At 28.0% G+C, this 13231-nt stretch overlaps 2 long non-coding RNA genes across 3 annotated transcripts; both read left to right on the top strand.

Moving 5' to 3' along the window:
• The first annotated feature begins 395 nt into the window (after window positions 1-395).
• LOC126894226 (uncharacterized) lies at window positions 396-13006 on the top strand. Its single transcript, XR_007701349.1, has 3 exons — window positions 396-573; window positions 2351-2424; window positions 12367-13006. It is a non-coding gene; the product is annotated as an uncharacterized LOC126894226 (long non-coding RNA).
• On the top strand, window positions 5629-8991 carry LOC126894227 (uncharacterized). Of its 2 annotated transcripts, none has more exons than XR_007701350.1 (3): window positions 5629-6186; window positions 6245-6335; window positions 8363-8991. It is a non-coding gene; the product is annotated as an uncharacterized LOC126894227 (long non-coding RNA). The 2 variants fall into 2 exon arrangements; XR_007701351.1 differs by lacking the exon at window positions 5629-6186 and having other exon boundaries at window positions 6196-6335; window positions 8363-8599; window positions 8664-8991.
• Window positions 13007-13231: the final 225 nt, after the last annotated feature.

A 13231-nucleotide genomic window follows, 5' to 3' on the forward strand; every position in this document is an offset into this window, starting at 1 on the left:
ATGAGTAAAATATATTAGTTAATAATATTACTAATAATTGGAAAGCTAAAAATGAGTAACGTAGATCATTTTAAATTCATTAAACTAATGCATCTAAAACTCATTTTATATTTCTCTTGAACAACTACTAAAATTACATAATGAAGTGCAAGATTAAGTTACTTAATATATGTATTGAAAGATTTGTGAGTATAAACCACATAACACACAATCTTATTATACTTAAAAGATAGAACACAACTTGTTTTTATTTGATAAAGTATTACACATGGCAATAACAAATATATCTTTCAAAAAACACGAGTTTTGAGCCTAAACCTGAATAATTAACGGAAATCTTTCAGTTCAAAATTTGTTCAATGTATTATTCTATATTTTTTTTATCATCAATGGTATTGAGTAACAGATGAATTCGATTCTATGTTATTTTTCTTTTAGCCTTCGTATGTTTGCTTATGATAAAGTTGATTGGTTTGTAGTATTTTTTATATTTTTATTTGACATCAGAAGAAAGTAAAAATAAGAAATTTCGTAACATTGATGATGGTGAAATTGGATTGAAGTCGCCGGCAGGTACATACACATGTCTTCATAAGAAGAATAACATTTGTTTTGTCATAATTGTGCATTTGTCACGGAGGATGCATTACCTTGATGTATCGTATTCTATTATATATTCATTGTTTTAGTCAATAAATTAATAAAATTTATACCGGGCTTAATTAACGATAAAAATATATTATGAAATTGATAGGTATTAAAAAATGTTAAGTAGTAAAATTTCAGACACGACGCCCCTGACCCTTTGGTAATTAACAAATTAGATAACTGGTTACTTTTAATAGACGAAGACCTCTGTCCTTTTGGTTAAGGCTTTTGAAAGTAATGTAGAAATTTATTTTTCAAGAGCACGCTAGTAATTAGGGTGCTCATAGTACCAATTAGTGGTACTTTGAGTTTTTATCTTATGTTCCACTTTGATTTATTGTTCATAGTAATTTAATAATAATTTAATTTCAACTTTTTTTTTTTTAATATTTAAAATATTAATAAAGTTATTTTATAAAGCAGTAGCATTGTTTTTACAATAATCCTAATAGGATTAAACTATTTGATATGTATATCTCCTGAAAAATATTAAAAATTTCTTATACCTCTTTTTCTCTTGCCCCCACATGAGTGTACTTTTTTTTCTATAATTTTATTTACTTTTACGGCCCACGAATAAAAGAATTTAATTCATTGTTAATTTTTAACTTGTTTGTTTCACAATAAGTGGTAATATTATTGAAAAATAATACTAATAAAATAGATTCATTGAATGGTAGCTCACTAAAACAAATTTTGTCCCTTCATATTAAATTTAAAATATAATTTTAACTAATATAAATTTCTCTTCAAAACCTAACAATATCTAATGACAAAAACAGTTTTTTTTTTGTAAAAATTGCATAAATCATAAAAACACATAAACAAAATTAACAAATCAGTATATTTTTAATTTTATTTATTTAACCAAAAATATTATTAATGACTAAATGAACCATGTTCGGAAAACAATCCAATAACTAAGGTGTATAAAATAACAAATACGTAGGTAAAAAGTATACCAAAAATTAAAATAGAATTAAAAAAAATTAAATATTACAAAAAAATTCATTTTGAATCATGTATAGAATTAGATTTGGCATATTCACAATTAAAATAATTTAAATTCACAAAACAAATAAGTTTAAGAAAGAATAAAAATATAGTTAAATTATATACGTGCACAATCATAAGCAGTTACATTCATTAAAAATATGCGCATGGACTTATAGAAAAATGTCGCAGAACAGTAATAAATTAACGGATTGAATTTGTGATTCTTTGTATCTCAGAATTGTCTCTGGGCGGGTCTATTAAAAATTTCAAAGCTTAAGTCACAAAACGCCAATGTCAGCAAGCGTTTTTCTCGAAAGCAGTCGAAATTTTAAAACATTCGCGAATGAGTGGCAAACTCTTTTCGGTCCTGCCAATAATATTCCCGGAGTCACGTGACTGAGTACTCTTCTGTTAAAAAATCGGAGCACGTCAAGTTGTTTTCCCAAAAAATCGTATTTTCCTTGTTATGTTACATTTATAGAGTGTTCGGTAGGTAAGGAAACGGGTTTCTATTGTTGTCATTGTTTGTAACAATTTACCTGTTTCCTCACTTACTAAACACCCTGATAATAAGATTTCTTTTAAAATTATCATAAAGAAAATAAGGAATGATAAAAAAATAGCACTGGTTGATACAATTTCGAATATTACATTAGTGAATAATTTTGATGTGTTGGAAAATGCTAAGATTTCTCGTTTTTCGCAGATTACGTCATTATGTCAAAATGGAAAACACAAACAATGGAAAATGGATATTCATGCTGCCGGCGTTTAATTAAGGTAAAGTCACCTTTTGTACGAAACGCATTTCGAGTGTATCATTTCTATTAGGCATTTCTATACGCGTTTTGTTACGTGACTTAAAATGCGCGAAAACACCTTCACATGTCCCGTCACAATACAGGGTGCTTACAGGGGAGGGGCAGGGGTGTTTGGAAGGGTTTAACAATTATACTATAGTTGGTTCGTTCGCGAGCATTTATACTCGAGGTAGGTGTACTTTGCAATATGAGAGAGAGATAAAGGGAAGCTCTAACAATTTATATTTTGATTATAATTCAACGGAGTTTCGTGCTGAGAATCATTTCCCGAGCCGGTCGAGACTAAAACGTGATTTACAGTCGAGCTAAAAACTTAATAAAGTTATGCTTAACGTGTGTTGCTAATGACACACGTGAGACGCCACCGCTTCGCGCGTATAATAACATCGTATGAATGTCTGGCAACGGCATTAATCACATCCATAACGAGTCGGTAAAACTTGTCGCAACAGCCGACAAGTCTTTTTGTTGCACAGACAGACAACCACTAGGTTACTATAGGAACGATTTTTTTTTTTTTTTTTATAGAAGCAATAATTGGTAGTCTTGGTTAAAAAAGTCCATGTTTCGTTTGGGCAAACGCTGTCGCTGTTCCGAGTTCTATGGTAATTTGTCAAAATTTTAACTGCTTAAACTTCGTGTACATCCTTCATTATAATGTATGTATACTTCTTGTGCTACCGAAGAAGATTCTGAAAGTTATTTCCGTTATTAACTTTTATGAACCACACAAACAATTATAATTGGATTAAATGTTAAACTTTAAGGAAACGTTGCCAAGCGCCTAATAACGCATTTTCTTGAGCGCATCTACCCTTTTTGTTCAACATTGATTGGCAAACCATCCATAGCAATGTTTTTTTAATGAAATCGCCTAGATGGATGAAAATGAACAACTCGAACGATATGTCGTTAACGTGCACTACTCGGTCTTAACGAATAAAATAAATTATCGATAGTTAGGCTTCTTAATAATTTATGAAAAATGTTAATGGTTCTTTTATTCCTTTGCGTTCGGCGCTCGTGGTAATTACTTGTTGTAAAACGTTTAGTAAAAACATAGCGTTGAAAGGCGGTCAACACTTTGTTGAGAAATGGGATTAAATAAAATTACTTAAGGTGAAAATTAAATTATGAATGCATTTTAATAAATCTTCCTACATCTAAACGAACACGGTTGAGAACAAAAACGTTAACAAATTTATTTTAACGGTTTATGTGTTCCGATGAATTAATTTTTTTATATTAATACAAATTATAAAATATCAAAAATAATAAAAATATAAATTTTGGTCGGCTGTGCCCATATAGCTTGTATTAAACATTTTATGAATATTTGTAATAAAAATCGTTACGTCTATTAATTATAAACTCTTAGAGATAAGTTTGTTAAGCCTCTCGCAATAGACTTATGGACGGGTGGCTATCTATGAATAGTTATACAATGGGAAAACAATCCAAGTTCCCAGTACAGAAGGCATTCGACCTTCTGGTTAATTTGATCCAGCATCTGAAACGGATTAGGATCACAAGAGAAAAAGAAATAAATCATTTTATTCGTTGAATTTTTAATTATTTAATTATTAGTATTTTGAATTTTGTTCATTATAGTATGGACACAAGACTTCCTATGAATTTTTATTTATAATAAAATTTGTTGATAAACACCACTTTTATTATACCAGAGACAACAATTATTAAAACTTAAAAAAAGTATTTTTATTAACATTCAACTTTATGCCGCGTTGAAAATTCCAATGTATAAAGTTATTAAATATTTTCAATTGTGATTTTATTGAAAGGATGATTTTTTTTTACGCAGTAATTTTCGTGTAGTAAATTTAATACAAAGAAATACCTTTTCCAAAAAAGTTCTTATTTCATTTGATTTCAAAAACTTTTACACTTGGGTAGTACTTTATTGGATATTTTAGTTTTATTAAGCAACATTCAATCAGTTGCCCTTAAAAATTTAATTAAAAATAATTTGTTGTTTTGAGGATTATACGGATGAACAGAGTGCAAAATAAACACAAAGGTCCGTCGTGCATTAGGAAATACTGTAGCGGCGCTTCACATATCAATGGAAGTGCTGCGTAGATGTTGCGCAGTTCCAGTTTACGTAATTCGAATACTTTAAGGGTTCCTAAATTTGTTATGCTTTGTATAAAATGTTGTTATTTTTCTATATTAGTAGTATTTCAATAATTTTCTACGAAACGCAAATCGCAAGTCGATTTTAGGCTGACAAAAAAAAAAAATTTAACTCTCAACGAGACTTCAATGGTTCGTTTGTCTTTCTTTTTAACGCGGGGCAACGGATATTATCATTGTGCTCATATGACAACGCGGTTGTCGCCGTCAGTTTGTATTGTTTTATTACGCCCATCAACCTTGAAACCTATTCGCATGAGCTAACACTTTCACAAAGAATTATTATTTTTTATCCAAACGAAACTCAGGCGCGCATTACGGTCGCGTCTCCGTTTGCCATCGCCAACTCACCTTGTACAATTTAGCCGAACAGTAACAGCGATAATAATAGTACCTACCGCCAATAATTCTATGCGAACGGACACTTTTTTAACTGACCGGTAGACTATTATAAATGGTGGACTGCGTAAGCAATCGTTGCGTTCCGAAAAAAGAAGCGTAACAAGCCGGTCAAATGTCAGTCGAGTAAAAGAGACGATCGAAAAACTAGTTCGAGGACGACCACGTTAATAGAATACATTATTATTATTATTATTATAGATTATTGCTGACTACAAAGATATTCTATTTAATTCGTGATTCACCTTCGGTATCTTCAATAGAGAGGTTTTAGTGGTATAATAATAATTTGGCTGTCGGTTTTCTCAGAATGTTCGTTGCCATAGAAAACGCTTACTCTCGCGATTCTCTATTGAGGATATGTCACATGGAATCCTATATATATGTGTATGTATTCATTGCTACCATAGATTTTAAACGCATTGGTAAGCGGCAGATAGGAGTGAAGAAGCGACTGTAAAACTCGATTGCGTGTCAAAACTGTCATTCTATACATTTGTAATAAGTTACAAGGGTAGCAAATCGATATTTCCAAATATGATCACAAGCTCTCCTGGCTGTTGTTAGCAGACTAAATCCTCGAAATCTCTACTTTGTGCGAACATTTTAGAGGATCCCTACTCCAAAATGTGAACAGAGCACTGTATAATTGACGTAAATAACCTTCAATGACAAGAGAAATCACTTTTACGCCAACTAACAAAACTAAGGGCCCTATGCGATAAAATTTCCATGGCGAACAATAAGATCGTAAAACACAAAGAAAGTAAAAAATAAATTCAAACCAAGGTCGCGACGTATTCAGTCGATCGCTGTAATGTCAGTATTGCACACATTCCCTAGAAGTTATTTAAATAGACAATTTAGCGCACAGCTAAGAGTTTTGGATTGTACGCGATATGAATATTACAATTTCGTGACTTTGATTTTAATTTAATTTCGGTCGGCTATCTTATGTAACCTTAAGGCAATATTATTCAAACCCACTAAGACTAATCATGCCCTGTGACTTCAACGCATCTGCAACTTAAGTCCCCGAGGCCTACAACACCCAATTAAGAAAACTGTGGTTGTGGCATCAGTTAGGGATTCAACAGCTTAATGGGAAACCTGAGAGCTTTATATTGGACCGGAATCTTTCCTTGTGGAATAACCAAATGCACCGAAGGTAGTTTTCTAATTGTCTTGTTTATCCTATTTTCTCTTGTATTTAAATACGCTGTTAGCTTGTGAATACATGAAAACCATTGGTATACAAATTTTGAAGGAGGACACATAACTAAGTTTTAAGATATTGACATGATACCCGGAGATAATGTAAGTATCATTGTGTTCTGTTTAATCATTTAATTTATGTCTATAATTCCAAATTCGAAGAGCAGATTCGTTATAGTGAAATTAAAAAGGAAAATAATAAGACATGGAAAATTATAGTGTTTAATGATGACGATTTTCGTCATTGTTTTTGCGAATTTAATAAAAATTTCAAAATAAATGGAAACTAATTTGGAAATGGATCATTGCAATTTTTAACAGAAATCTCTTGCTTTGTTTAAGCTTAAAAATCCAATGTGCGCATACTTGAACAATTCTTTATTTTTTAATTTTAAGTACGGTCCTACTCTATTTTTTCCTTCTATTTATTAATAATGTAACCATTATATATATATATATATATATATATAATAAAGTTATAAATTTTATGTTTGAAATAACACTTTAATATCATCCTTAAATTTGAAAAAATATCTTTCTCTTACACAATTTTGGCTTATTCTCTCGAATGTAATCAATTTTCATATCACACGTTTTATTAACTAGTAATTTTTCGAGAGAGTTTAAAATTTTCAATTTATATAATTTTGAAAAATTATATAAATTACCATACAACATCAACTGTTGTTAATTGACGTTATTATTTTTAATTATTTTCCTGTATTTAACGTTGGTGAAAACTGTAAAAAGCAAACAATGGCCGATTTTTAAATGAACATTAATGAACTTTATTATTTATATCGTTTATTGAATATTTTTTTTTTCTCTTTCAGTTATTTTTATCTATTTTTTTCTTATTGACGTACGCATATGTTAGTTTATCAAAAACGAGCAAAAAGATCATTAAAAATTATTATTTTAATGAGAAGTAATTCTTCATGTTTATTTGTAGTCCAGCTATATTAGATTGAACGTGTAAGTTGAAACAAATCAATTGTTATAAAATGTATTTATTTTATCAATCCTACTGATTCAAAATCTAACAAATACAATAGTTTATTGTTTTTGCCTTTTGAATAATTATTAATTCATTCAAAAATCAACATTCATTAAGTACTGTTTCCTAAAAAATGATATTCATTTTAAGGGCCGGCAGCAAAACAATACAGTATCCAAGGGCTTTATTACTTAAAAGAATGTAAGCAGTAACGTTCTTGGGATATTATCTTAGGGAATGTACATTAGTAAATTTTTACTACTCCCACTTACTCCACTACTCCATATTTATATTCATTGTGGGGGTTCTACCCTCCATACCCATACCATACAATTCTATGTTTATTTTATTAAACAAATTTTGTTAAAAATAAAAATTTCCATTATAATAACTTTATGAATTTGTGTAATTTTAACACTCTGCTGTAAATATAATTAAAATCGACACTCCATTAGTTCTAGATGAAAATCTATATGTAATTGTTTAAATTAACTATGCATTTTTTGCGTGTAGTCGTTGGTACTTAATAATAATAATATTTGCTTCATTATTATTTTCATAAAATTAGAAAAATATATTTTATAACTTCAAAAATAATTTATCAACTTAGTAGAAAAAAAGTATTTCTATTAGAAATTTGCTCAAGTATTATATGTGTTCCTGTGTTTAAACATTTTTCTGTAAATAATTTTTTGGCGTTTTTACAAAAAGATAAAATTTTAGTTTATATAATAAAAATAATAGAATAAAACGATAGAAATATAATTTTTGTTGTTTTGGTAGTTAAAAAAAAATTGTTTTGTTTTAAATAATCATGAATAAATATCTAAGTTAAAAATAAAATCTTTTAAATTTCAAGTCAAAATATCTTTATTACGGGTGTTTTTATCATAGTTGCAACTAGAATAAATGTGTTGAGCAGAGTAAAATATTTTTACTGCCTACTGTAAAAATGGTCTTATAAATGAACAGATGTATTTTTCAAATTTTTTCCAGGCTATCCTTATTCGTTCGTCCGCTTTTACCTAATAGTTGATGCTGGTCGACCATTGTGTTTTTAGATATCTTAAATTTTACTATTCCTGGGAACTTAAAATTTTTAGTTAATTATTTTTTTGTTTATCCATCATAGCTATGAAGACTTAAGTTCCCCGGAACAAAAGTTTTAAATCTAATGATGACAATAAATTAATTTACATAATATAGTGAAATACACAGTTGTGTTTTTTTTAATAAAAATATTTCCAAGAATGAAACGATTATGTAAAAAAAGAAAATCCTTAATAATTCCCAATTCTTATATTTGGCCCGGAGAATAAGCAATGTTTAAAAATGAATGTTTTTCTAAAAGAAAAAAAACCAAAAACAAGTAAAATACTTTTTTTACGTTGTCACTGACGTCTTTTTACTCCTACACATTTTATTTATTATAGTTGTGAAATATAATTCAACGCAAAATTGTTGTCGAGGGAGCTTACTTTATTTTCAGTGTGTGTATGGGAATAGGAGGACAGCAATGATGTTACATACTCCGTTGAAAATCGCCTTGACTGGTAGGCAATTACTTACGCGCTCGTGCATGTTGCGTGATCATATAATTGTATGGCGTTCGCATAAGTTTGCGAATGCACATTTTATTGGTAGAGAAGAAACATTGTTGTACACCGACACGCGTTATGTGAGAACCTTTACGCCGGCAATTCAAGTGCATTATTTTAAATAACATTTAAGGAAAAAACAGTTGAATGATTTTTTTGTGATTCGCGTAAATTACTTCAAAATTAAATTTATAACACTCAATGTCAGAATTTAATCACTAGAAATTTCATCAAGATCCTTTTCAGATGTTTCATTAAAACACTACTTAATGGAAGATAAATTAATTAAATATTTAATAAAATAGTTTGAATTACTCAAGTCAAAAAGTATGAAATATTTTGTTGAGCAAGAGAAATAATAATTTCATGTATTTCAGATTTTATCTTTTTTAAAAAAATGTGCTCCAAATCAAAACTTATTTAAATCGCTTTCCATTGTCTATTTGTTTGCATCAACAAGGCGAAAATTAGTTTTACATAAATTTCATTGTAGTCTTTTAGAACTCTCGTTCATAACGTAATTTCTCTGAAAACGAGCATTTGTAGAAAGAATATTAATGTATAGTAACAAAAACCGATTTTACCTGTTTCATTGTCAAAAGTTTTATTAAAACTTGTACACTACAAATACACTTTAATAATTTTCTATAGTTAATAAAGCTATCCCGAGTAATATTAAGTATATTAATTCATACCACAAAATACAATATAGTGTATGATGTTTTAATTGTTTAACACTTTGTATATAACCGAGTGTAATTATTCATGTAAAAAAATAGGTTTTTTTGTTTTGAGTTATTCAATGTATGCATTTATTTTCCTTAAACTAACAACAATATTTAGAAAATCTCTTGTGTTATTATAATTTTTAGTATTAACGTAAATATAACTTTCATAATAATAACTTAACATAAAATATAATCGATAGTTATTTGATGTTTTATTTATATAGTTTGAATATGATGCAAATATAAATATAGGTAACATATTATTTATTTAAAAGTAGTATGAAAAATAAATGTATTTTGGTTTTACATAATAGTTACATGATTTATAAATTTAAATACGAAACTAATAAGGCTTTAATCTTACTGAAATTTAGAACCTCATCTTTCCAATATTTGTACTTTGTTCAATTAAATCAAAAATTTCAATTTTCGTGGTACTGTTTTATAATTACAATATATTAGGATTTTTTTAGAATGTATTTGAAAAAAACATGAATTTTTGTCGACTTAAATATTTTCAATTCATGGGTTTTATCAAAATATTAATTAAAGCATTTATAGAGTATGTAGGTGTGTAGATAAGTGTAGCTTGTAATGGTATGATATGAACAGACTTCTTTATGGTTTTTTTAAGTTCCAAATTAATTATGTTTCACTAAATTATTTATCTTGATATTAGTTCGCATAATTATTATTATTAATTTTTCTTTATCTATTTAACATCGGTTGCTTCGCCACTAGTTAAAGTAAGTATTTATATAATTATTATTAAACAAAAACTGTAATTATTTGTTAAAATCAACTTAAACGTATATTTTTTTAACACATATTTCAGTAATAATCCTACTAAAAATATTTTCACAATATCCCAAAGAAAATGGTGTAAAATATTCGTAGTTGTAGATTTTTTGGTGATTTAATTATTTGAAAAAAATATTAAAATATACACAATACTTTAATGGTATATAGTCACCCCTGTAATAAAATATAACATGTATACAGAAAAATCATTATGAACTGTTCGTCAAGGTATAAATATCAGTTATTGGGGGATGAGGGTTAGTATAGAATTATACAATGAAACTAGGCAGGAAGTTTTTTGTTTTCGTCCCCAATGGATTTCATCGCTTTCACTTAAATGACTATGTTGATATTATTAACGAATACCATTCCATACTTTTTGCATGCTAACCAAAGTCAGGAAAACGGCAAAGATAAGCAATCGTATCAACAAAGTTTTTCTCTGTCATGAGTTTTCTTCGTGTTAACCAAAAATTTATTTCTATTTCTCTTTTTGTCATACAGTAAGATGAGCACAACGTATCGTTGCTAACATTTCAGCAGGCGCAGTGTAGTGAAAATTGTTGTAAATTTCACTACAGTGCGCCTGTTGAAATGTTAAAAATGATACGTTGAGCTCATCTTACTGTATGACAAAAAGAGAAATGGAAATAAATTTTTGTATTTATCTGTAAAATTCATGTTCAAATTTGATTAATCTTATAGTGGCTTGTATTTGTATTTTTCAACAATACTGTAGAAAAATTCCTATTGATTTTTAGTGATATTTGTATAGGTTTTCTTCGTCTTAGTATAATATGTTCCGAATGTTAATTATAACAATGCTCACCTATTCGTGTTTTAATGTTTATTTTAGCTAATATGTAGTTTAATAGAACTTCAGCGTAATTTATAATTTTTCAGCTAATAGTTCAATTAAGAAATTATTATATTTTTAATTTTCTTTTAATATTTCCTAACGAGCATTTATTAAATTCATGCGAAAAAAAATATGTTTGGATAAAATGTTTTTATTTTATATGTTTCAAAAGTTGTATTTTTTTATTTATTTTTTGTTAAATAAACTAAATTAAATTTAGCTATTTATAACAGTATGTATGTTTTTCAAATGTATTAAAAATAAAAATATGACATTTTTAAGGTTGTTTCAAATTGTTGTACAATTCACAACACGCGCTCGCTTATGTTTTATTAATGTGCTCGCATACTAAAAGGTTAAGCTCATTTTAATTTAAATACTACATCCAAAATTTAACTCTGATGAGGAAATATAGACGTAAGTGAATTTTTCATCTATAAATTCATGAAGATTTCCAGAGAGAATAATGTTATCGTACATGCGTTGAATTGCAATATTTTTTCAAAATCATATGATAAAACTTTAATTAAAAAAAAAAGTAATAAACTTTTTGCAGTATTTTCTAGTACCAACTTCATCTATTTAAATATTAATACTTACTGACATAACTGTTTTTTATATTATATTTTATTATTAGTATTTATAAAGGATACATACATTTATTTTTGTTAGATGTAACACATAACAACTATACCTGTAACAAACATTTATTCTAGATTATAATTAATGATTATTGTTATCTATAGTTCATTAACAACACACTGTTAACAACAGAACGATTTTTCCATTATTATAAGAATTCAAAAAATTCGGTCAATTACAGTAAAAATCGTTTAAAATTATAAAACAATGATAGCATTTTATATTCATTTAAAAGTTAGTCTGATGTAAAGAAATTATTTTTCACAATTCATCCGTGTGTATTATACGGTTATTAGCATTCTGGTGGTGTCATCCACTTTAAATACGACCGAATAATGAATAAATGAACAAACAAAAAGTTCATTCCAGAGAGATTTAAATGATCTAATGCTAACCGTCTACCGGCTACGGTTATGTTTTACGTATTGATGCAAAAATAATTATTGCTCGAAATACTTTTCAAAGTACTACCCCAAAGGGTTATTACAATTACAATTTATTGTTTCAGATGTATGACTTGCAATACCGTCTGATGAACTTATTATCATTGAACTATAAACTAATAACACGCAGAATGATAAGTATAATCACGACCGGCCTGCTGTTACATTTTTGTACCAAAAAATCGTTCATTATGCCATAGCTACATCATTTTGTCTGTGTGACCCTATCAGATATGAACAATACAATACATAACATGATATATACATTTATACATTCTTTTATCATCACTAGTACAACAACTGCAGGTAGTAAGTATGTGGTAGTCAAAATAGATGTGAAAAAATGAATACAAAGACCACGATGAATGGTATTTTTTGAATACACGCATCCATCCGCTGGTTACAGATCGTTATCTCAGTTAATCTGATAACCCAATGAGGATGTGAGATATGTGTAGAGTATAATAAGCATATACCAAAATATGTTCATGTGTTATATGAGCAGCTTTTTACAATGCAAGGACAAAATCGACACATGTGTATACATTATTTTTTTAAAGATATGCACTTTCTATTAAGCATATGAATTCACATTATATTATATACATAATTATAATTAGTATACATAATAAACCACATGGACAATTTTTTTTAAAGATATGACTTAAATAAAATTATTAAATGTAGTTAAAAGCCCATGATGATGTTTTGAAACTTTATTTATTGCAATTTATTTAATAAAATAATTGCTACTTATAAAAACGAGGAATAAAAGAAGAATATTTAATTAACTTTTTTTTTTATTTAGTATCGTATTAAATTTTAGTTGTTTTTTTATAGTTCCGTATTTTGTTTTTAGTTGAGGAACTAAATAATGTTAACTAGTGTGGTAGATAACCGGCTTTGTGAAAAAAAGGACAAGTAAAAAAC

Source organism: Daktulosphaira vitifoliae, unplaced genomic scaffold (assembly GCF_025091365.1).
Source record: "Daktulosphaira vitifoliae isolate Bord-2020 unplaced genomic scaffold, ASM2509136v1 Scaffold_1, whole genome shotgun sequence".
Classification (NCBI taxonomy): Eukaryota; Metazoa; Arthropoda; class Insecta; order Hemiptera; family Phylloxeridae; genus Daktulosphaira; species Daktulosphaira vitifoliae.